This window comes from Delphinapterus leucas, chromosome 5 (genome assembly GCF_059928025.1).
Source record: "Delphinapterus leucas isolate spDelLeu-1000000601 "Yukka" chromosome 5, BTC_Dleu_Yukka2, whole genome shotgun sequence".
NCBI classification, from domain to species: Eukaryota; Metazoa; Chordata; class Mammalia; order Artiodactyla; family Monodontidae; genus Delphinapterus; species Delphinapterus leucas.
The window spans coordinates 94,965,252-94,990,900 of NC_143133.1; the positions used below are offsets into that span (position 1 = coordinate 94,965,252).

Sequence of the window (25,649 nt, forward strand, 5' to 3'; positions counted from 1 at the left end):
CATCTCCCTCCTAATCATTATGAACTATTGGTTATATTCATGGGGAAAATCTCTTAGATGGTAATAGCTTCTATTTCAGTGATGTGTTCTCTGTGATTTCAAATTCCCTGTTCTTGTGGTAGTGATCTTATTTTTTCCCTGTGCTTTATGTACTGGAGACTACAATTGTTATAGTCATTATTTTTGTTCTGTATTCACCCCTAAGGCCTTGGATTGCCTTTAAATGTATTTTTAAGTGCAAATTTTTCTAATCTTTGATAGCATTGTCCATTTTGTGCTTTCATGATTTCCCTAAATATGCCATTTCCACCCCATTTGAAGGAAGATATTGAGCAAAACTAGGGCAAAGTATTCTGGAGACACGGCTTTGAAATTTACTCCCCCTGGTGGTCCAATGCTCTGTTGTCGTGTAATGTCATAAAAATATTTTCTCTGGTATCAGGAGTTATCATGTAAAATAGATGACAAACAGGTAATTGTTTCCAAAAACATACATGAGGACCCCCTTATCACTTAGTGAACAGATTTTACACATATTTATCTCAATTCATTATCCCAACTTATTTGTATAAGTTGTGTATAAGTACACTCTCATACAACAAAATGCCCAAACCTTGGATGCTTTTCATGGGGAGCAAATGGAAAATTGTTCTTTTATTCCTAAACCTTAAATAATTTCACAGAAGTTACCCCTTAAGTTCTTCTATCTATTTTAGATACAGTATGTTTGAACTTTTCTACAAGTATTTTCTAGACGTGACCACTTAGACGTAAATTAAAATAACATGTAAGAACCCATTGAATCAAAGGAGGCTTTCATAATAACAGTCTATTACCATTGTAAAGAGCCTTTGCAATATATAGTTCAACCTCTAAACTTTAGATAAGAGAAAATTGAAACCACTGCATGAGGGTTTAGATTTCCTAAGTCCCAGATCAATGTTCTAGATCAATTCTCTTAATTACATTTTAAAATAAATTTTCTTGCTACTTCTTTATTTTAATTCTGTAATAATTAAAAATACGGTAATCAGCTGTATCACAAATAATAATAGAGATGGACATATATCATTAATTTAGTCAATGAACATTTATTGAGTGCTACTTTTTTTTTTTTTTTTTTTTGCTGTACGCGGGCCTCTCACTGTTGTGGCCTCTCCCATTGTGGAGCACAGGCTCCGGACGTGCAGGCTCAGCGGCCATGGCTCACGGGCCTAGCTGCTCCGCGGCATGTGGGATCTTCCCGGACCGGGGCACGAACCCGTGTCCCCTGCATCGTCAGGTGGACTCTTAACCACTGTGCCACCAGGGAAGCTCGAGCGCCACTTATTGATAGAGAGAGTACAGCAAGTTTAAACAGGTTTGGAAGATGGGAAAAATTTATTTTCTAATATGTTGAGATTGAGGAGTCTATGATTTATCCCAGTGAGTATTTACTTGAGCAAGTCATGTGGATAAGCAGCTCAGGTGAGAGAACTGAGATGGAACAGCGGTCGAGGTAAGTTGGCATAGAGAAGATAGATTTAATTATAATATATTAGGAGAAAAGTGTGATGACCTGGAGAGAATCTAAGTTTGGGGAAGTTTTTAAATCTCTTTTCTCTTCTTTCCTTTCCCCTTTTTATTCCTTTCTTTCCTTTTTTACTTCTTTCTCTCTCCCTCTCTTTCTTTCTTTCTGTCTTTTCCTTGTTTAGCTGAAATTTATGTTTGTTAGTTCTAGGAAAAGTTTTATAGTGAACAAATGGATACCAAGGGGGATAGGTGGGGTGGGATGAATTGTGAGATTGGAATTGACATAAATACACTATTGATACTATGTATAAAATAGATAAATAGTGAGAACCTACTGTGTAGCTCAGGAAACCCTACTCAATGCTCTGTGGTGACCTAAATGGGAAGGAAATCCAAAAAGGAGGCGATATATGTATACGTATAGCTGATTCACTTTGCTGTACAGTAGAAACTAATACAACATTGTAAAGCAACTGTATTCCAATAAAAATTAACTAAAAATAAAAGAAATCAAGAAACAGCAGATTAAAAAGAGCATTTGGATTGGTGACATCAGCAAGATAGCAGAGTAGGAAGCCCTGGACTCTCCTCCCACAAATACACAGATTCAGCAAGAATTCCTAGACAAATTCCCTTTGTGATAAATCCAGAAACTAATTGAAAGGTCCCTGTATCCCCAGGAAAATGCAAAGCAAGCCTCACCAAAGCCAGTAGAGAGGTTTGGGACACCCTCTTACTGGAATCCCTACTGCCAGCATAGCACCATACTATGAAAAAGAAACACCCTAACTCTCAGCTTCTCCCAAGGGAGGCAGGGGTTGGTCTGTGTATCCAGACTCCCAGCTCTTCTAAGGGGGGGGGGGTCCCCAGAGGACTAACTTCAATTTTGCCAGTCTTGGAGTTCTGGTGGGCCAGGCACATTCCATGCACCTGGAGGAAAATGGCGACAGCAGCTTGGGCTGGTAGACATCATACATAGATCTTACTCCCTGCTCATCACATAGCAAGTGACAAAACCCAAAGCTGCCTGCTTCTCCCTGGGGAGGGAAAAAGTTAGAAGAGGCCAGTGAATCTCTGTCCAGGTTGCTTGGTGGAGGTCTTCTCCTGTATAAGGCCAGTCCATGAAGACTGGGAGAGATGCCTACTTTGTCTAATATGCAGGCAGCAACACAGAAAGTCAAGGAAAATCAAGAATCAGGCAAGAATGTTCTCCCCAAAAGGAATAAGATAAATCTCCAGATACTGACACTAAAGAAAGGTACTGATAGTATACCTAAAAGAGAATTCAAAATAACCGTCATAAAGGTGCTCACTGAGGTCAAGAAAACAATTCATGAACAAAGGGAGAAATTCAACAAGGAAAAAATATTAAAAAGTACAAAACAGAAATCATAGAGCTAAAGACAATAATTAAACTTAAAAAAAAAACCCACTAAAGTGTTTCAACATCAGACTAGATTAAGCAGAATAAAACATCGATGAACTCAAAGACCAGTCATTGGAAATAATTAAGTCAGAGAAGCAAAAAGAAAACAATGAAAAAGAGTGAAAAAACCTTAAGAGAGTTATGGGACACCATCAAGGAACCAATACACATATTATGGGATTCCAAGAATGAGGAGAGATAAAGGATGAGAAAAATTATTTGAAGAAATAATGACTGAAAACTTCCAAAATCTGGGGAAGGAAATGGACATCCAAATCCAAAAAGCTTAAGGGACACCAATCAGATAAATCAAAGAAATCTACTTCAAGACACACATTATAATTAAATTGTCAAAAATCAAAGACAAAGAGAGAATTTTGAAAGAAGCAAGAGAAAAACAACTTGTCATATCCAATGGACCCTCCTCGCCTTCTTATAAGACAATTAACAGATTTTCAATAGAAACCTTGCCGGCCAGAAGGGAGTGGGATGATAGACTCACACTGCTGACAGAAAAGAGCTACTACCAAAGAGTAATATGCCCAGCATAACTGTCCTTCAAAAATGAAGAAGAGATAAAGACTTTCCCACACAGAAAAAATGCTCAGAAAGTTCACCACCACTAGATTTGCCCTACAAAAAATGCTAAAGGGAGTTCTTCAAATTAAAATGAAAGGATGCTAAAAAGAAACATGATAGCATAAGAAAGTATGAGACTCATTGATAAAGGTAAATATATTAAAAAAATTCAGAGTAGTGTATTACTGTAATGGCAGTGGGTAAATCTCTTTTAATTCTACTATAAAAATTATAAGACAAAAGTATTAAAAAATAATTATAACAAAAAAGTTAAAGATACACAGTATGAATAGGTATAAATTTTGAAAATAGCATGAAGTACATGAATGGGAGAAGTTAAAATGTAAAGTTTGTGTATGTGATTAAACTTGTTATTATCATCTTAAAATTAACATTTACAACTATAAGATATTTTATGTTAACCCCAAGGTAACTACAAAAAAATGCTTATAGAAGATACACAAAAGAAAAAGATCAAGTATTCAAAATATATCAATAAAAAAATTAACAAAACAAAAAGGAAGACAGCAAGAGAGGAAAAGACAGACAAAAGAACTCCAAGACTAACAGACAACAATTAATAAAATGGCAAGAGTAAATCCTTCCCTATCAATAACTGCTTTAAGTATAAATGGATTAAACTCCCCAATCAAAAAACAGAGTGGCTAAATGGATTTTAAAAAACAACACTCAACTATATGTGGACTAAAAGAAACTATTCACAACAGTCAAGATGTGGAAACTACCTAAATGTCCATTGACAAATGAATGGAAAAAGAAAATGTGGTATATACATACAATGGAATATTATTTAACCTTAAAAAAGAAGGAAATTCTGCAATATGTGACAACACGAATGAAACTTGAGGGCATTTTGAAAAGTGAAATAAGCCAGTCACAGGAAGACAAATACTGTATGATTTCGCTTATATGAGGTATCTAAAATAGTCAAATTCGTAGACTCAAAGAATAGAATGGTGGTTACCTGGGGCTGGGGAGGAGGGGGAATTGAGGAGTTAATAATCAACAGGCATAAAGTTTCACTTAAACAAGATGAATAAGCTATAAAGCTCTGCGGTACAGCATCGTACTTACGGTCAACATAATGTATTGTACACTTAAAAATTTGTTAAGAGGGCAAGTCTCCTGTTAAGTGTTCTTACCACAATAAAATAAATATTTTTAGAAAAAGTACTTGTTTTAGATTCTATAGACTAGGTCTGAGACTGTATTCTAGTACTTACTAGTAATGTAAACTTCAAATTTTTTATTATCTTCTCTTAGCTCCAGTTCACTCATCTATATAATAGGAATAGTAATAAATAATATGCAGGGTTCTTACTAAAATCAAATTAACCTACATATATATAGGAATATCATAGTTCTGTTGTATATTAGATACATCTTCTCATATAGAATTTTTTATGGCAAAGCCTTTTTATAGCTCCTGCCTCTTTAGGATCCTGCTTTCTCTACTTTTCCCTCTTCACACCATGGAAACATGTTCAAGAATATTTCATCTTTTTTTTAAAAAAAAGCTGACCTTTAATTTTTTATATCCCCAGTGCTGCCCTAGTTTTCTTGTTTACTTTATAACTAAATTAATAAAGGAATTTTTTATTCAGTAATCTGTTCCCATCTTCCCCTTAAATTCTCTATAACTGAATTTTGCTCCCACCATTTTACTGCAACTGCTTTTCCTGTAATATCCTTCCAAGTGCAAATTTTGATGAACTCTCTTCATGCCTTATCTAATATATGAGGCATTTGACACTATTGTCTTTCTTAAAGTACTATTTCTTGATATATTCTCCTCTCTTCAGTTTTTGCAACAAAGTAACTCTTTCCTGGTTCTTTCTGATGCTTCAGATCACTGTTTTTTACTCTCCTTTGCTGATTCCTCTCCCTACTCGATAAAATTGATGTTCCAGATTTCATTCTTATCTCCATCTTCTCCTTTGTCCATCTCAGTCACCTCTTTGAATTTAAACACTGCTGATACTTCTAGATACATTACTCCATCTAAGAAAAGTCTCTAAGTTCAGAAATTCATCCATTATCTATTTCTTCCATTAATATGCATTTAGCATCTACCATTGTGAGGCATGGTCTGAAAAAAGGAATTGGAAATAGGGCAGTAAACAACACAAACCAAGATCCTTGCTTTCATTTTCTTAGATATTTCATAAGGATTTCAAGTTCAAGACGTCTAAAACTGAACTACACGCCCCCCACCCCACCTCCTACAATCTGTTCCTTACCTTGTATTTTAGTTCCTAGTAGATAATTCCATCCACTTATGTATTCAAACCAGAAATCTGAGAGTAATCCTAGACTCTTATCTCATTGATGTCTTTCTCATAACCATTAAATCCACTTTTCAACGTCTTCTCAAATCCAGTCCCTCATCTTCATCCACAAGTACACTTCAAGATCACCTGGGCTCTGCATGTATAAAAGGGGATAATTTTATGCCTACTTCATGGTGTTGACAATAAGGTTGATGAGATAATAGATTCATTAGTCTCAGAACAGTACCCAACACATGTGTGGTGCTTATTAAATAAGTGTTAGTTATCTTTATTAAATACTAATAATTATTAGCTATTAGAATTGGCATGTGAGATGAAACCTGGTTCCCTTCCCTGCCTAGTAAAACAAAAGTATTGATTAACAATCCAAATCACTTCATCAAAAGTACCAAGTGCTACACAAATTAACTTTTTCTGATACAGTGTATATATATAAAATCTGCCTGTATGACTCAAGCATTTTATTGGGATTATGTATATCCATATATCTCAGAAATATATGTATGTGTATATATATATATAGTTGAGGATCATACCCATGTCCCCTATTCCAATTTGTGAATCTCCTAACTGAACAGCCAGGAGAATAGAGGTCAATTTATCTTCTTTATTATGAATTAAACTGAATTGGGGGACCCAGCTTGGGTGCATAGTCAAATTGGCTTGTAATACTTTTACCACTGGATTGAATTTATCACCAGTACTATAGGCTGCTCTCCTATCATCACCCTATTGGGCATTGAGCCTGCCATGATAAACTTCACTCATGAAAGCTGGCTAAAGTGAGGACCTAGAAAACCATGAATGTTTAGCTCCTTTTCTCAGTTCACTAATCAGATAGTCATTCCTGCTCTCTTGCAGAGGCTTGATTAAACAGACAGAGATGGTTGGAAAACCACTTTTCCTAACTCTGTGCCTCAGAAAAGGCAGACACTCCAATGTCTTGGCCATAGAAGGAGTAAGAGGGGAAGAGAGAGAATAGTTCTCACTAATATGCACCCCCAAAGATATAAATATATGATCTATATAATCAGTTTTTTCTGAGTATTAAAAAATTTGAGGGTAAACATATTACATTTTCAGGTAGTAGCAAAAAGGTGATGCCTCAGAAAACAATGTAATTCAGAGTGAGTTTAATCAATGAAATCTACTCTTTCAAAATGAAGAAGAGGAGTAATAGAGGGAAAAACAACCCAGAAATAGGATAAGGGGAAAATGATTAAAAATAAATATTACAAATATTTGAGAGGCATACTGGGCTGGGAGCTCTACATGACTTATCTCTGTGGCTGTCATTTTAAAAGCAAACATAATATTAGAAATGTGTTAATGGGAATAAGATATGTAAAAATAAGTGTATTGAGGATACTTCCAATGAACATAACAGCATTATATTTGTTTTTGACAAGTAAGTATAAAATGAGAGATGGAAAAAAATAGAAAGTTTCCATAGACGAACCTCCAAAGAAGGGATTGAACAGGCAATGTTGAACAGTAGAAAGAACATGCATATGCTTTGAAACACACAGATCTGGGTTGAAATATTAACCCTATGATGTATTAGTTGCAGGGTGTTAACTATGCTAGTTGAACTCCCGTAGTATCCTTGCCTTGTCTGTGAAATAAGAGCAAATTCATATGGGTGTTGTTTTAGAATACATCACATCATGCCTGGCCTCTGGTAACCTCTCAAACACAAGTAGTTTTCTTACTGCCTGGGAAACATATTATTGAAAAATAGAACCTTAAAGAAATGAATTAATTTGTTTTGAATGAAAAGAGGTGACTTAGCCTGCCTTTCCTTCCAGTAAACAGTCTCTTAATACCCTGAATACTCAATATCCTGAAGAGTCTGAACTAGAAGAAATAGCCTTAAATTGCATCAGTTTTCTTCTTGACTTCCTGGGAATATGATACTGGAATAGGTCCTAGGTCCTAGAGTGTCCAAACCAGGAAATCATGCAAAACAGTCATAAACATGTATCTAAATGATTTGAAAATAACCCAGTCTAATCTTTTCTGCAAGAATTTTAATCACACTTGTGGTCTACATGGTTGTATAGACTGTGATCCTATCCATTTATTTTGAAGCTGAACTGCCCCAAATATTTTCTGAAATATATTTGTCAATTTAATTCATTATGCATATTAATTCCTAATAAATATTTATTTCTATAGTTTTTACAACTGGGACAGTCATGTTGCTGTTTGGAATTCAACTCCCAACTACCAAGTGATTGCTGATAATCCAGAAGGCTTACTTTTCAAATACAAAAGAGACAGAAAAATTCTCAATGTGGACCCTAAGGTAAGTCTGCTTTTACACTTAGGTATCTCCTCAAATTTTATTGTATCTCTACCATCATTCAAAAATTATTAAATATTTGACGTTAAGCTTTTAAATTTAGAAGTGAAAAGATATGTGGAAACTTAGAGCATCTACTCTCCTTAAAGAAAAAAACTTCAAAACAATAAATTATCAGAAATCAACAAAGAAGAATTTGGGAGGAATTTAAATGGAACTCACATGTGGGAACACTTCTCCATGCCTGACAGCAGAATTAGGTAAGGGAGCCAGTGACAGCAAATCTGTTTGCTCTGATTCTAGGGAGTCCAGTAACTTTCTGCTCTGAAAGGGGAGATGAGTCATTTAGGGAAGAGAGACTCTCACCTCACATACGTACCTTTTTTTATGTGACTAACACTGAAAACAGTGTTGTGTTTAGTGCATTTCTGAGCATTAACTTAGAAAATACATTTGATTTAAATATTTTAAAAACATGTGCCATGATATTTTGAATTTGTTCAGAGACAAATGTTTACATCTTACATATTTTCAAAGACTACATTTACATCATGACTTTTAATCATGATTTGTCATATAGCTGGGGGCGAAGGTTGAAACGTAAAAGTCGTATGTGCTTGGGTTGCTTTGGTGGGTTTTTTTTCTAACTTTTGGAAAACATGTTACTCACATGACAGTATCAGTCTAAAATCCAAAGTCAAGAGAAATAGTTCTTCATAGTGAAGGAATAAAATTGTGTGATATGCCTGGGGTAGGTAAAGGATGGACCGAAGGTAAAGGGGAGTCTTAATCTAAAACCTTTTCAAAAAGTTTTTCAAAATAAAAAATATTTAGTTTCATATCCACTTAATGTAGTTCTTTGCTCATAAAAAGTACTTAGTAACTATGTGCTCAAAAAATGAATAAAGGAAATTTTGTAGCATGAAATAGATTCTTGTCTGAATCAGATACAGCTTCAAACATAAGAAACCCCAAGCTGGTGACTTAAAGAGAAAAGAGACTTCTTTCTCTCCCACTTGTATGTCTATATAGTGGCTGTCCAAAGTTGGAGTGGCAGCTACACTGTCATCTGGGCCAAGGTGGCTCTCATCCTCTTAGGCCAACATAGATCTCCAGCCAAAACAACCACCTTTTAAACAGAATGTATGGAAGAAGGTGAGTAGGTACAAAGAACATGCCCCCACTGCCTTGTAAGGAAGTTTCCCCAAAGCTACCACACTCATGGTCACTTATGTTCCATGGCAAGAGCTTAGTCACACGGCCATATCTTGCTACATGGAAGGCTGGGAAATGTAATCTTTATTTAGGTAGCCATATGTCCTGCTAGAAACAAGAGTTCTACAAAAGGGAGAAGAGAGGTTTGGGTAGACACCTAGCAGTTCTGTTACTAGATTGGCCTTATGGAACCCCCCACCCTTGTGCCCTAGCCTGGCTGAAGACCCCTGCCTTGACAGGGGAGCTTCTTTTCCTGTTCAGATTTGCACAGGCAATAACAAAACTGATGCTGGGATTGAAATAACACAAGCTTTATTCAGTGACCAGAGAATGGAGAAGCCGGAACTTAGTTCACAAATCAACTTCTAGTCAGGGGGTGATCAAGGCAAGATTTTTAAAGGTAGGGTTAATGACAGGGAGGCATATGAATTGGCTTTCTGGGAATAGGCGGGGTTCTTCCTGGAACTGGTTGCCACCTTCTTTTTTTCCTTCTATGGTGCGGTACTTCCTGTTATGGCCACCGGCAGGCGTGTCACTTAGCATGCTCGTGTATTACAATGAGTGTATGATGGGGCTCAAGGTCTACTGAAGACCAGGTCATCAGCCATTTTAGACTTGGCCGGTTCTAACCAGTTCTGGTGGTCTCCTGTTTTTCTCTTCTGGTGGTTTCCTGTGAGACAAAGATAACACTTCCCCACAGCTTACGTTCCCTCGGGGGAGGGGGAGAGTTAGAGTTAACAACCATGGTGACAGTTTCTGACACAACGCTATCTCCTTCAAAAGAACACTACTCTTTTTTTTGTTGTTCTCAGGTTTCTCATTAGTGAGATGAGGGACTGGACCTGAACATCAATAGGGCCATATTTATTATGAATCTATGAATAGCGGAGAAGTTTATGAGTGCATTTTCTCTCTGGTGGTGCCTCTATACCCATCATAGATGGGTGTCAACATGTTATCATTTGAGGCAAATTACAGAAAACTTAATAAATATCATTCACAGAGTCTTTTCCTTTTTGAAGGCTAAACTATGTACATAAGAAAAGATATAAATTGATTTATAGCATCATTAAGATGTATGAAACAAATTTTTGAATCAGTTTTGAATGATATCACACAGACTCTTTTAGGCCTCTATTTTAACTGATGCCATATACATATATCAAGAATGTATGTCATGAATTAGAGTTTTTGTCTATGTCTTTGAAGAATCATTATTGAATCCAAACTGCTGCTTGACTGGTTCAAATAACTTTAACTAAAACACACATTTACAAAGTAATCAATCATGATCTTTCAAAGACTTAGTCCACAATCCATGAAATATAATGCCTTCCTCTTTTTTCCTGGAAGATTTTACTTATAACTCAAAAGATTCCTGATGAGTCTGAAGGAAAGTTACTTCCAAAATCTTGGAGAATGAACAAGGATTTGGTTAATTAATGATAAAAGTAAAGAATTATTGGGTGAGACATCCAATGATATTTGGGTACTTCTATTTCTTTAAATTTTATTTTAAGCTTATCTTTTTAAAGATAAAAACTTACTGGAAAAGAATGTCGGTCTCAGCATTAATAAACAAAATTCTAGGCCTTACTTTACTATTAACTGGCTGCATGGCCTTGAGAAATTCACTTTACCTCCCTAGGCTTTACTGTTCACAACTGGAAGATGAGAGTCTATTGTTGTTGTTGTTATCATTGTTTTCTGATCTCTGGAGTCCTTCTACAGGCTCAGACGTGATTCACAGAGATTCTGACTCAACTGGGCCCAGAAGTACATATTTTCATAAGTGGCCAGTGTGATTCTGCTGTAGATTTCCATGAACCATAATTTGAAAAAGTCTTATCTATAAAAACACAATAATCTCAAGAGATCTGGTACTCTGTTCCCAAACACAAGTGTTCTCAAACAAAATATAACACATATATTTTCATTTTTATGGACTAGATATAAAAGTAGCATGTACATCACCTACCTGATTTCTTAGCTTTTTCACCCTCGTCAAAGAGCCATGATCCTTTTATATTTCATGCATCCACATAGCAGCTCTTACAGGCCTGCAGGAGAGTCAAGAAATAAGCTAATATGTCAAGTTTTTTGAACTACAAACAACGATACGAGTTACATTTTTATAATCAGTATTCTTCTTAATAATTTTGCTGACAATTCTTCCTAAGATGAACACCTTCTAATAACTCCATAGTTAAAGTGCTATAAAATGTTGTAAGAACAGCACAACTCAACTCTCCTTCAAGTACTCTCTTTGAAATATTTTATGCTTAAAATTAAAGGGGTCAAGATAAATGAAAAGTGGAAACACTGGTAAACAGGATATGTTTCCTTTGTACAACACAGATGTAGACTCATTAATTCTGAAGTATGGTTCCTATGAAACATAGTTGTTTGTGAATGGTAAGAGTGGAAAAAAGAAAATTGTGCAGGTCTTAGAACAAGTAATATGAGTTCATTGGTTAATAAATTCCCAATGCAATAAGAGTTTGGTTGCACTGAAAACAGGACCACTGGCTTTAACTTCCCTGCAGCTGTATAACATCTGGAACAAATAAGGTCAGTTTCTACTTTTGAGTGAAGAATGCTTGTCTAAGTGATTCACACCCACCAAAATGTTTCCATTGTAATACCTTTAGAAGGACTGAGGGGACGCAGTTTGCACTCACTCCTCTGCACTATCTGGACAAATGAGAAAAACTAGGCATTTTTCTTTTGCTTTTAGGAAACATTAACCTGAAAGAGTTTGCTTTGAGTCTTAGCCTAACATAGGTGGTCTAAAACCTTCATGATCTACTAATAAGATGAGAGATTGTATAAAATGGTTAAAATAGGAAACATCTTCCACAGTTACACCAGCGTTTTTCCTTTCCCCTCCCCTATTTTGTTAACTAATGTGAGAACCTATCACCTGGAAAAATGTCTGGTTAATAGGTACTTAATAAATATTCATGGAACAAATGATTAAATGAATGATTCCCTCCAAACACACAAATATAATGCTATAGTAATTCAAAGTTGAGGAGTGGATTATGTCACTGATGCTTGAGATAACAGAGATAGCTAGAAAGGGTACAGTCACACCACTCTGTATTGATCCAAGTAAGTCAGAAAATAAATTACAGGAACTTATCGGTGGAAACAGCTAGTGTTGCCATAATTGTAGGCTTTGTTGAGGTTATGCAGAAACCTTTATTTGGTATGTGCTTTCAAGTGTTCTTGTGCAGTCCCAGGAATATGTAATTTAATCTGTCTCAAATTAAGACTGTTAAATTAGAATATGTTTTTGATTTATGAACAAATTGACACAAACAGGTTAAATGACTTGCTCAAGGTCACAGAGTTCATCATTAGTAGACTCTAGCGATGGAGCTTAAACATAAATTTGAGACAACATAGGGAATGTAAAGATGAGCAAGAGTTCAACCCTTGCCCTTTAAGTGCTTGAAAGATTTTTAAGGAAACAGGCATGTAAAAAATATAACTGCAACATAAGGAAGAAAGTGATATGTTGCAAAAAAGAGAAATGCTTTGGGGATTCAGTGGAAGAAGAGATGACTTTTGATCTTAGTCAGGAGCCAGTGGAAAGGAGACGGTGAGGGGACAACATTGGGGATTATTAGGTGATTATTAATAGAGGAGGTAATCTTTTAACTGAAATTGAAGAATGATTAAGAATTGAACTCATAGAGATGAAGAAGATAATGCCAGGAATGAAACCTATTAACAAAGATAAGGTTGATGAGTGTAAAACAAAGGCAAAGAAAACCTAAATAGTTCAGTTTGGCTGCTGAATTCATTTGGAGAAGGAGCAGAATGGGAATTGAGCATGGAAAGGTCATGAAAAGCCTTGAATGCAAGACTGATGAAGACCTTGGAGTAGACTTGACAGGAAATAGGGAAATATGCCCAGGCTCTTGTGCAGGGAAATAACAGGAAGAAAGTTGTGTTTTAAGGAGATTAGAGGGTGTTGATTATGACAGACTAGGGAGAAAGACTGGAGAAAATGAGAGCATAACAGTAATCCAGGTGAAGAGCAAAGAGAACCAGAATTAGGGGCCGTACCCCAGTTAGGATGTTTCTGAGTTACGTTTTTAGTATCACAACTACCTGGCCATCCAGGTAAAGACAAAACTTAGAGAATATATCAATGAAGAAAAAGTGGTTGAGGGATCTCACTTTACTCCAACACTTAGGAAAGAGAAAGAGAGTTAGTTCTAGTGCTGGATGAGTATAGAGAAAAAGGTGGATGGATGTTAGTCAGTCTGTCGCCTCTTCATTCTTCCTTCCATCCTCCTGTTCCTCGTCTGATGTTTACTGAGTAACTACTGGGCACTGTGAGGTATAAAAAGTGGACCCAAAAGGTGGGTTTCTTGCCCTAAAAAGCTTATAGGTTAATTGGTGGGCGGGTGAGAACATAAAATACGCACAGAAATGGCAAGCTGGAAAGTGACCTGAGAGGAAAGAAAATGCTCCAGGAATTCAAAGGAGGCAGAAGTTACTTTGGACCTAAGGCATTCAAAAAAAAGTTAGTGAAAGAGATGGCATCTGAACTGGATCTTGAAGGATGAGTATGGTGAAAACATGAGGACTGGAGCAGAGGAGTATTCTGATAGGAAGGAACATCACATAAAAGGTGTGGAAGCACAGAGCATGCGGCTACATGGGAAGGGAGAGGAGCTCCTTTTGGCTAAAGAGTCATTCTCAGCATGGGCCAGACATCAGAATCACCCAGAAAGTTTTAGAATATTTGATCCCCAAAGATTCATCCCCAAAGATTCTAGTTTAATTGGTCTGGGTGGAAGGCCTGGGCATCCATACTTTTTAAAAGCTCTCAGGTGATTCTTAACTGCAAGCAGGGTTGAGACCAAGGTACAGGAAGGAGAGAAACAGCAGAGAAGTTTTGAGAGAAAATTGAACTCCAAGAGTGGAAGCCAAATCTAATGAGTTTTTGCCATTCTGCACAGTTCAATGAAAATCTGTACCATTTGTGTTATAACTTAGAATCAAAATTTCTGAGTACAAAAATGATTAAGACATTTTGAAAGGAGGTTATTTTTCCATTGGCTAAACTCCAATTGGTGTTCAAAAGAAAATCAATTGTATGATAAATGTGAAATTCAGTAAGACAGAGGCTCCTTTTTGTTACTTTGTTTAGTGTCTAATAGAGTGCATTTGAATATAGTTCCCTGATAAATAGCTGATAACAAAACAAGCAAACAAACAAACAAAAATGTTAAAAGATCTTAGAGATGCGTGGTTTCTATTAGATGTAAGAAATTGAAACAAAAGACATTATTATAGCATAAACCTTTCTGGTTCACCCTGAGTGTCACAGAACTTGGACAATATGCAATGCAGACCGTGCATTGATTTAGCAGGATGTATTTCTTTTCTCTTTACATATCAATACTCCTGTCTATACAGCAGGCGCTCCCCAACCCAGTCTCCCCTTTTTGAAAATCACAACTGTTCAAACTTAAAAATGTGCTACTTTGGAATGCAAACTGTTATCACAAGAGCTCTTCATCAACATCCAGCCCACCATGGCTTGATTAGTAGCAATTTCCTTCACTTCTATATAGCATTTCCCCTTCCTCTCTCCTCACGCCAGCCAATCAGGAGAACACTAAGCTCCACCCCCTAGAGGTTCAAACTGCATAGGTCTGTGGCAAGGCCCAGGAATTTGTATTTTTTTAATATTTTATTTTATTAGAGTATAGTTGATTTACAATGTTGTGTTAGTTTCAGGTGTATAGCAAAGTGATTCAGTTCTACATTTATTTTTTTTTTTCTTTTTCAGATTCTTTTCCCACATAGGTCATTACAAAACATTGAGTATAGTTCCCTTTGTTAATACAGTAGGTCCTTGTTGTTTCTCTGTTTTGTTTGTAGTAGTGTGTATATGTTACTCCCAAACTCCTTATTTATGCCCCACCTTACCTGTCCCCTTTGGTAACCATAAGTTTGTTTTCTATGCCTGTGAGTCTATTTCTGTTTTGTAAATAAGTGCATTTGTATCATTTTTTAGATTCCAGATATAAATTATATCATATGATATTTGTCTTCTGTTTGACTTATTTCACTTAGTGTGATAATCTCTAAGTTCATCTGTGTTGCAGCAAATGGCAATATTTCATTCTTTTTTATGGCTGAATAGTATTCCATTGTATATATATATATATATATATATATATATATATATATATATATATACCACATCTTCTTTATCCATTCATCAGCCAGTGAATATTTAGGTTGCTTCCATGTCTTGACTATTGTAAACAGTGCTGCGGTGAACATTGGGGTGCATATGTCTTTTTGAATTATGGTTTTCTCCAGATATATGCCCAAGAGTATTTTTAAATGCCTCCTCAGGTGAGCTTAAAGATTAGCTGGATTTGATATATACTGCTTTTCATAGTGATATATCATTAGCTATTGTTTCACCTTACCATATGTCCATAAGGTAATCAAACTTCATTCCTCTAAAACACCTTTTAAGTCAACAGTATTAATTTTAAGTAGTCTAAATTACACATTCCTGAGACTGCACAAACTGACTACAAAGTACAAACCGTACAGCAAAGGCTTCTGGATAACCTCCACAGTAATATGAATGACCGCAGTAGATGCTTCCACTGATAAATTGCCGCTATTTTTCCTTACTTACTTGGATCATTATAGAATAAGGGTGATGGTACTCATTCTTGCTGTCATGGCCTCATCAAGAATCATTTTGTCAGGTAGGTTTGCCCAGAGGCTTATATGAAACATACATGACAGAGACTTATAAAGCATAAACTGAAACGTAGGGCAGAAACCCTTTCTGGTCTCTAGTGCTAGCATATGGCAGGTGCTTAGTAAACATCTGTGGAATGAATAAACTGAATATTAAATATTTGCTAAAGAAATGAATAGCAGGGCCAAAAATATCCTGGAAACTTTTGAGGTTAACTTTAAACTATTTTAGGATCTTAGACATTTGAAACATATGTAGAGTTAATGCTATTTTTAAAGAGTTGAAAATTGCCAGAGTAATCGACTCTGGTGCTTTTCTGTCCTTGGTAGGTGAGTTAACCCTGGGGGTCCTTTGCTGAACTTTGGAGTGCTGATTCTAGGTGTCCAGGGCGATGGCACTGTGTTAGGTTCTTGGTATTTTATTATTTTTTAAAATGAATGTATAGTCATTATCGTATATGATACAGATGCAAAAAGACACAAAAAATCAAAAAGCCACATTTTACTTTTTTTTCTATGAGCAAAACAATATCTAGGTGAACAACGTTTAAAATTAAAAATAACTTCTAATGAAAACATATGTTTTTGTTTTGGGGGTTTTGCTTGTTTGTTTGCTGAATTTAGAGGATGATTCCAGCAATACCTCCTCACAGCTCCTCTCTCCTCTGTTCCACAACCCCCCACCCAAACACTTGCTACTATTAATAGGAAAGGTGTTAATTGCCTCCTAATTCTGCCTCCCAGTTCACTGACTATGTTAAAATCATCTGGAGCCTGTCACAGGCTGAAATTTCTCTTCTCAAAATGGTGGCCCATAACATTCCTACATCCTTTCCGCAGATGGTTCGAATTTATTCTCTTGAAGCTCCACCCTCACTGAAGGTCCTCAGTTTTACAGTCTGTCTTTTTACAGGGCCAAGGTATATTTCCTATTGGATAGTTTTAAAAAGAACCCATATTGACTAGAATAGGTTTAAGAGAAGCTATGATTTCTTCAAAGTCTCCAACAGCGTTCCCTCAACTCCATGCAAACTTGAATTAATGGGGCAAGGGATACTTACTGAATCACCAGCACCACTTTCTTGGCTCCTGGATTTTCCTCAGAGAGCTCTTGTAAAAGTTGCTTTTTAACAGTGGCACAGTCACAGTTATTAAGTAAAGCGGAGGCCTTGCCAACTTTCTGGTTTTGCTGCCCAAATTATTGAATGTTTGGTTGATTATAGCCCTAAAACACCCACATACTAAGAAGCTTTTAAACATTTTCTCCCCTGGGCAATCACCTGGTATACCTGAACTGAAAGTCCACCACATATAAATTAAGTATTTACTCAACTAACTGCTAAAATCAATGGCCTTGAGGAATACATTAAAAATTACACAACAGAGCTTGGCTTTTATGAATTAAAACTCCTAAAGCTTAAATGTGATGACCTCTTCTCAACCCGGAAAACTGATTTTAATTTTTATGCAGTATTATGCAACAACCCCTAGAGATAAGCACATTGTTGTTAAGTGTCCAATATATGAACTCATATATAAGGTGTAGCACAGAAAAGGTGAGCTGGAGGAAAGAAAAAAATTAAATATATAATTTTAAATTATATATATATATATATATATATATATATATATCAATGCTTAGTAATGAAAGTATGAATGATAACCCTTCACTGTCCAAGTTGAATATCTGCTGTGAAAAGAAAAGTACATATTTCAATAAAACATACATGACAAAGGAAAATTGTTGTTTTAAGCCTCCGACTAGGAAAGCCTAATCAAACATTATGCCAATGGTAAAACAGGCCAAAACAGAAATGAGAATGGAGAAATTTGAGGAAGAGAGCTTTAGCCCCAATTCATGCTCACTTTTTTGCAAAATTTGTCACAAATCAGGACAAGGAAGGAAAGAGGGGAAGGTTAGCTTCTTGGCTAAATGAAAGGTTTAAATAAGAACAAAATAATTGTTTCCTTCATGATTTCAAAGACTGATTACTAATGATAGAGAAGCAGGCACCAGAAACACAGAGTCAGGCATGGAGTCATTGTTGGTGCAAGACCACAGTTAATGGATCATTTCTAATTCAAAGAGAGCATGATTTCTTCTGGGTCTCAACAGCTGAACACATAGTCAGCTCCTTAACGATTCACCACCCCAGCAGAAGCTTACAGTTTCTGAGTCACTAAAATCCTAAAGCAGGTTGAGGGATATTGAAATATATTGGAACATGGAACACACTAGCATGAATAGTGATCAAGTCCATTGGCAAGAGAGAAAAATCTCATGTTGATAACTCCTAAATGGTTATTGCTGCTTGGGATGTCTTCAGCATAAATATTGGTGGCCTCAGTGATACACATAGCCTCAAATAGCTGAAGCAAGAGTAAAAAACACAATAAAACAAACAAACAAATGGCAGCCCCAACTTGGTAACCCAGAACACTGCCTTAACAAGCACGTGAAGCTGCTCTCCAGAGAATAGGTTTTTAACCTTTTGGGAAACACAACTTATTTTAACAATCTGATACATTTTATGGATTTGCTCAGAAAAGAAAATGCACACATGGGGCCACACACAGAGTAATATAATAATATTTTAGGATATTCACAAGACCTGTCTAAGTCTCTTAATGAATTCCACTTGAGAACTGAAGACCTAAGGGCTCTCCAAAATGCCTGGGATCAATTGAAAGGGGCTAGAAGAATAACAGGACAAGTGGGAAAGTGTGGGGAATAACCACCAGGACTCAGGCAGGGAAAAGCTGTTTAAGAGGGGCAATAGGTAAAATGAGTTGGAGTTAAATAGATCTTATCCGCTTCGTGATTAAGGCAAATTACTTAACCCCTTCGGAGCACTTCTCTACCTCGGTTTTCTCATCTGTTAAATCTGTAAAAAACAACCATTTTACACAAGGCTGTTGTGCTGATTAAATGAGAGAACGTGTTTAATGTGCTATTGAATAGGTGCTCTGTGAATAGATATTGTTTCCTGGTGGTGTATCAACTTAGAAAAAGATGAAAGTTCTAAAAGAATTTCATTTTTTTATTGGAATAGTTAAAAACTGGATATAATCCATATGTCCATGACTGGGCAATGATTAAATAAATTATGATACATCATCACAGTGAAATAGTATGAAGCAGCTTTAAAAATGAGTTAAAGCTATACTTATTGAAGTTGATGTGCTAGTATGGATAGATGCTTATTTACACTATTAAATGGAAAAGGCAAGCTGTAAAACAATATTCTACCCTGTAAAGTACTCATCATTTATATAAGAATTTCCCACTGATGGACATTTAGGTTGGTTTCTGTTTTTCTCCCTGAGTTTAAATAACAACTCTCTATAACCAAGCTTCTGATTTTTTTCTTTAAGATGGACTCCTAAAAAGGAAATTGCTTAGTCAAAAGATACATACATTGTAAAGCTTTAGAGAGATATTGTCAAATCACTTGGCAGTTAACCCATATCAATTTACAATTATACCTGAACTGTTTAAGACTGCCCCCAAACCATGCTCTATTTATTTTGCATACTTTTGAAGCTTTGTTAATTTTATAGTTCAGATTAATTGAGGGTCACTTTGATTTTCATTTTCAATTATTATCAGGGATGAACATTTCTTTCACATGCATGTTAGTATATTGCCCTCTACACACTTTTCTATGGAGTTTTAGTAGGGTTTTTTTTTTTTTCATTAAATTTAAAGTATGAAAGGTAGAAAATCTTTGGCTTTCGTATTTCTTCGTTACACATTCCAATTTAGATATCTATCTTTTCACATTTATAATATTTTTGGCATACAAATTTTAAATTTTATATAGTCCAAACTATTGATTCCCCTTTCTGATTTCTTCCCATGTTTCTATGTTTAAAAAGATTCCCATACTAAGAATGGGCAAGTACTTAATGATATTTTCTCGTAGATTGGTTTACGGTTTCCTTTATACATTTAAATCTATAACTTTTCTCAGATTTTGTAGAGTAAGGTTAGGGTCTTTTTACTTTGTTTGGTCAATTATTCTTTTTCAGCAATTTATAACCAATGATCTTATCCCAGTGTCTTGTTTTACTCATATTTTATATTTGGCTTGGAGTCCCCATCTCTCCTGGGACCTAGTAGTGACTTCAGGCAGAAGTCTTTTAGCAAGTCCTTACAGTGCTGTGAACTTGGAGTCAGAGTTTTCTAAGTGCAGAATTTTCTCAACCAACTGCATTGTTCATTGTTGTTGTTGTTGTATATTTTAGATTATTTCTAGCATTCTTGTTATCTATCATTAAGGATATAGATATAAAATGAGCATGTATCAAAGATTTTTAACTCATTAATTAATGAGGAACTGGTAGATGTTACTATTGATTCCAAGAAGAATTCAGAGCAGAGACATATAAAGGGAAAAAGAAATTTTGAAATGAATTTACAACTAGATGCAAAACTGGTCTATCAAAATCAGTGCAAAACTTAGTTGCAGTCCATCAAACACAACTGCTTTGCATTTATACAGACAAGAAATATTTGCATTATTATCAGATTTCTACAACTTACAGAGTTGTAATATCAATCAAAGGTGAGAAAACCTAAATCAGTGAGTAGTCAAGATAGTCACCATTTGTTTTTTGCCGTTTCACAGTCTCTCACAATTTTCCCTGACAGTCTCCTCCCCTCTTTTTATCATAATAATTTCAAAGAAAGATTATTCTTATAAAATAAAGCTGGTCTCATTAGAGTTGGCTGATTTTTTACATAGGTGAAGTAAAAATTTTATTTACCATATTGGACACCTTAAGTTGCCCATCTAAACCCTAAATCCATACAATTTTGAACAAATACTAAATTAAAGTGTGCTTGGAAATTTTCATAAGAACTCTCAAGTTGGATTTTTAAAAACCTCTATTATTTGTTGACTTGAGGCTAGGAAACCAAGCCCAAGGAATGCTCAAGTTAGTTACACAGAATATATAATATTCTTGGACTTTTTAAGTCAAGAAATAGGCCAGAGCTTCGTAGACATTGCTTCCATAAGTAAAGTCAAACTTAATCCCTGAAAAGAGTGGCTGTTTCTACCTGATTAAATAAGCATTATTTTCAAGTATGACATTCTAGTCAAGGCCCTGATTTTATAATTTGTACAATTATATTATGTACAATTATAGATGACAGAGCATTGTTGAACCTGTGCAAATAACTAAATGGCCGTGGAAAGTAAGGAGACTTAATATAAATTTCTGAATCCTGGAAGAGAAGTGGGAATCAGATATCATTTTAAAATGTTTCACTTCAGTTTACAAAAGCAGACTTTACTAAATTGCAATGGGTTACATATTGCTTAACAAGAGAGAGATAGGGTAGTTCTTATATATCTGAAAATAGAAGCTTAAAAGAATATCAAGAATATTCCAGACAAATAGCCACAATATAATTTCTCTTATTAGTTCGTTCAGTCTTATTATAATTGATTCCTGCTCCACTGGATCTTTGGTTAGCTGTCCTATGCAGTCCTCTCGTTTGGCCAAAACAGGACCTGGAAATCGGCGGTGCAGTTTGGAAGTTGTCTAATCTATGTCAGCCCAGCTTTGAAGTGTCAATAATTGAAGTACCTGGTATAGTTCTTTTCTACAATATTCTGACACTTTTCTTCTTAGTTGAAGACACAGATTCTCACCTGTAACTATAAGAGAGACTTCAAGGAAGCAACAGAGTAAAACAATACCATCTGTAGGTGATAGGGACTTAAAATGGCTGAGTGATTTATTACTAATAATTTTCAAATGTGAACAGTCTGATGAGGGTTCATAATAAGAAAAATGCAGAAAACAAAATGGTTAGTGCTTTCTGTGGTATGCAAAACAAAGATGATAAAGCCATTCCCTGCCCCCCCCCACAAAAAAATATGACAAACCATCTAAGGATAATGATTAAATTTATTTTAAAAGAAGTTTGTGAGTGCTGTGCTTGATTCGGAAAAATAGATGAAAATAATTTTATAGAGGAAGAACTATTGAGATATGACGTAAAATAATCCTGAGATATAATTGTTTATAACAGGAACATCAAGTAAGAGGTTCAGTAAGTCTGCAGTAAGACCTAAACATTTGTATCTTTAAAAACAAGAGCTGGGCTTCCCTGGTGGCGCAGTGGCTGAGAGCCCGCCTGTCGATGCAAGGGACACGGGTTCTTGCCCCGGTCCGGGAAGATCCCACATGCTGCGGAGCGGCTAGGCCCGTGAGCCATGGCCGCTGAGCCTGCGCGTCCGGGCCGCCGAGGCCAGTGAGAGGAAAAAAAAAAAAAAAACAAGAGCTGAAATTATGGCAGATAACATTATACTACTGTTGTCTAATATCATCAGGCTCAGTACCACCAGAACTCTGCTAAATACAACAAAACCTGATGGAAATATTCCTAAGAGTTGCAATCAGTGTTTTCCCTGAGGGTAAAGCCATATTATAAGACAGGAAGGGCAATGACATAACTCCAGGGACTTCCCAAAAAGCACACAAAATATCTGAAATATTTATGTTAATAACATTATACCTATACAAATCTAACCTCGGCAAGGCTGAGCACCTCTTCTGCTTTAACAACTCTTCCCACAGAATTCTACAGAAAAATCTAATTCTTTCTGGCACCTCTTTTCAAAGGTGAAAAAATAAATCTTTGTGATTTTTCCAGGGTCCCTCTGGGAAATCGCAAATATAACTTCTGGTGTAAAATATATCTGGAGGTTTTATTTAATTTTTCTATACTTAGGATCCAATAATGGAAAGTCAAAAATCAGGAAAAAAATTATCACAAGATATTTGGACACTTGATTAAGATAGGATCAGGGTGCTACAAAAAATAATACTGAGTTAACTAATTAAACATTTAAGACAATAAAACATTTAAAAATAAACATTACATTAACATGATTGTAAAGAACCTTAGCTCTTTATAAGTGAGGAATTTTGGTTCTTTGTTTTCTTTTATTTGTTTCTTATTCTTTTCTTTCTTAAACAATCAAGGATGTAATAAATTCATCATAAAGCACAGAAAATTATTCTTGTAAGACACAATTTGCTACCTAGACAGATTACACAGAAGGTATAAAAAAAAAGAAAGAAAAGAAAAGACTTTCATATAGTAGGCAAAGGAATTAGCCAGTAATGAAGTCCATCAAGACAGGGCAAACTTAACTAAAATTTTAGCACATTTCATCACTTCTATTCAGACTCAAGTACTATAAACCAAGGAAAGGAAAATTTACTTCCAAATTTTGTCCTTCATTTTGCTTTTTCATATCACAGCAATTCTCAGGAGATCCATGAACTCAAAATAATTTTTATATTAATAGTAAGATGTTATTTCTGTTAACATTTCAATTATATTCATCATAGCTATAATCAAATGAATCAGTATTTTAAATTTGCTCAATTTCCACTTCAAGTATGGTAAATATTGACAGTTATAATCCACATAAAATTTCTTTGTGGTCTTCAGTAAGTCCCAAGATTTTACAGAGGTTCTGAGATAGAACAAAAGAGAAAAAAAGAAAAGCCTGAAAAGCACTACTATATATACATTATATAGTTATGTTTAATATATATTGTGTATAATTATAACGGTGTATAGCAGTGTTTTTTTTTAAGATTTAATTTTATTTATTTTTGGCTACGTTGGGTCTTCGTTGCTGCGCGCAGCCTTTCTCTAGTTGCGTCAAGCAGGGGCTACGCTTCGTTGCCGTGCGCAGGCTTCTCCTTGTGGCGGCTTCTCTTGTTGCAGAGCACAGGCTTCAGTAGTTGTGGTACGTACGTGGGCTCAGTAGTTGTGGCTTGCGGGCTCTAGAGCACAGGCTCAGTAGTTGTAGTGTACGGGCTTAGCTGTTCCGCGGCATGTGGGATCTTCCTGGACCAAGGATCAAACCCGTGTCCCCTGCATTGGCAGGCAGATTCTTATCCACTGCGCCACCAGGGAAGTTCCTATAATAGTGACTTTATATATATAAACATATATAAATTATAAATATATAAAAATTATATAAATTATATTTATAAATATATAAATTATAAATATATAAATGTATGTTATATATAAATGTGTTATATGTGTATATAGATATGTACAATTACTACTATATACTGTTATAAAGCCTCCACTATAGGATATAACTACTTTCTCTTTGAAACACAAAAGCAAAGAGACAGTGGTATTAGTCTGTCCCTATTGCTTATGATGTAGTCTCAACCATTCATATTAATTGTGATTTTTAACCAAAGTAACTTCTATTTCATAGAGAAAACTAGAGGTGGATAACTAAGTACTGTCTCTCTCCCAAAAGCATTTTAATAGACAAGCCAAGTTTATATTACATCTTTGTACAGCCACACACAGATCTTTTTAAAGAGACAAAATGAACAGTTCATTAACATGACCCAAGATAGGAACTTTCCATTGGATATAAGCAAAGTATATAAACTTAAAATTATTCCTAATAATTAGGCATCAAATTTTCAGTATTCTATGATAATTAGAAACTATCTGGATATCATATGAATATTCATTATGTAATTCAACCTAACAGCCGTCTAAGTTTTTATATTACTTAAAGATCTGGGGAATTATATTCAAGCTGACATAGTAAAAAACAAAATTACTGTTGACATAAAGTTGTCAGAAAAATGATTTGATTTTGTTGAATACAGACTTACATTTCTCATTATCTTAAAGATTGTGTCGGAGTAACGTTAGCTTATTTGACCAGTATATCTCAATAAGTTTAAAAAAAGTAAACCCAAGTACAGTAGAATAAATTGTATATGCTTATGTTATACCTAACATTGATAAATCAGAGGACAAGCTGTTTGCATTAAACCAAAATTATTACAGTAGTCTGATTTACCAAATATTTATCTCAATTATATGACCTTAAGTTGTTTAAACATTTCTGTGAGAATAACTTTTTAAGGATAGCACATTTAAAGTATCCAAACTTTAATTTCCATATTTTCCTGGAAGTTTATAAATATTTGACTTACATAAGAACTTATTTGTATAAGAACTCTATAGGCCAATCAGAACAGAGTTTCTTTAATTTAGGAGAATTTTAAATCTAATTTATGAATTCCTCCAGAGATAGGAAAATATTATATACTCACACATAAAGATGTAAAGGTCTTTCTGAATTCTAAGCATATATACACACAGACATGTAGGAAACGTATAGCTTCAAATCTAGACATTAGCCAAAGTTCAAAAGTAAATGCAAAGAAGTTACCAGTCCATATATCAAAGAGTTGTCCTCTTTCCTTATGCACATGGGATTCTACTTCTTCAAAGTAGACAAGTAAACAAATAAAGAAAAACTGCTAACAAATCAGATTCTCTGTTATCTCTCCCTTAAGAAAGAATAAATCTCGGTGATCTATTAATCTATTTACAGAGATCACTAAGGTTAAGACGTAAAATCAAATTTCGAATCATTGTTGTCACCAATGGGGAATAATTTATTCATTGTAAAAGTTCCGAAAACACAAACAAAATGCAAAAATAGCAAAAAAGAAAATATGTAAA

General features: G+C 35.2%; 1 non-coding gene across 1 annotated transcript in view; it reads left to right on the forward strand.

The window, feature by feature from the left end:
• CFAP299 (cilia and flagella associated protein 299) overlaps positions 1-25,649 on the forward strand; it is a 61,285-nt gene that overhangs the window by 29,986 nt on the left and 5,650 nt on the right. The window contains exon 2 of the transcript XR_016393342.1: positions 8,008-8,137. This is a non-coding gene — a transcript (cilia and flagella associated protein 299). The remainder of the gene's footprint in view (positions 1-8,007; positions 8,138-25,649) is intronic.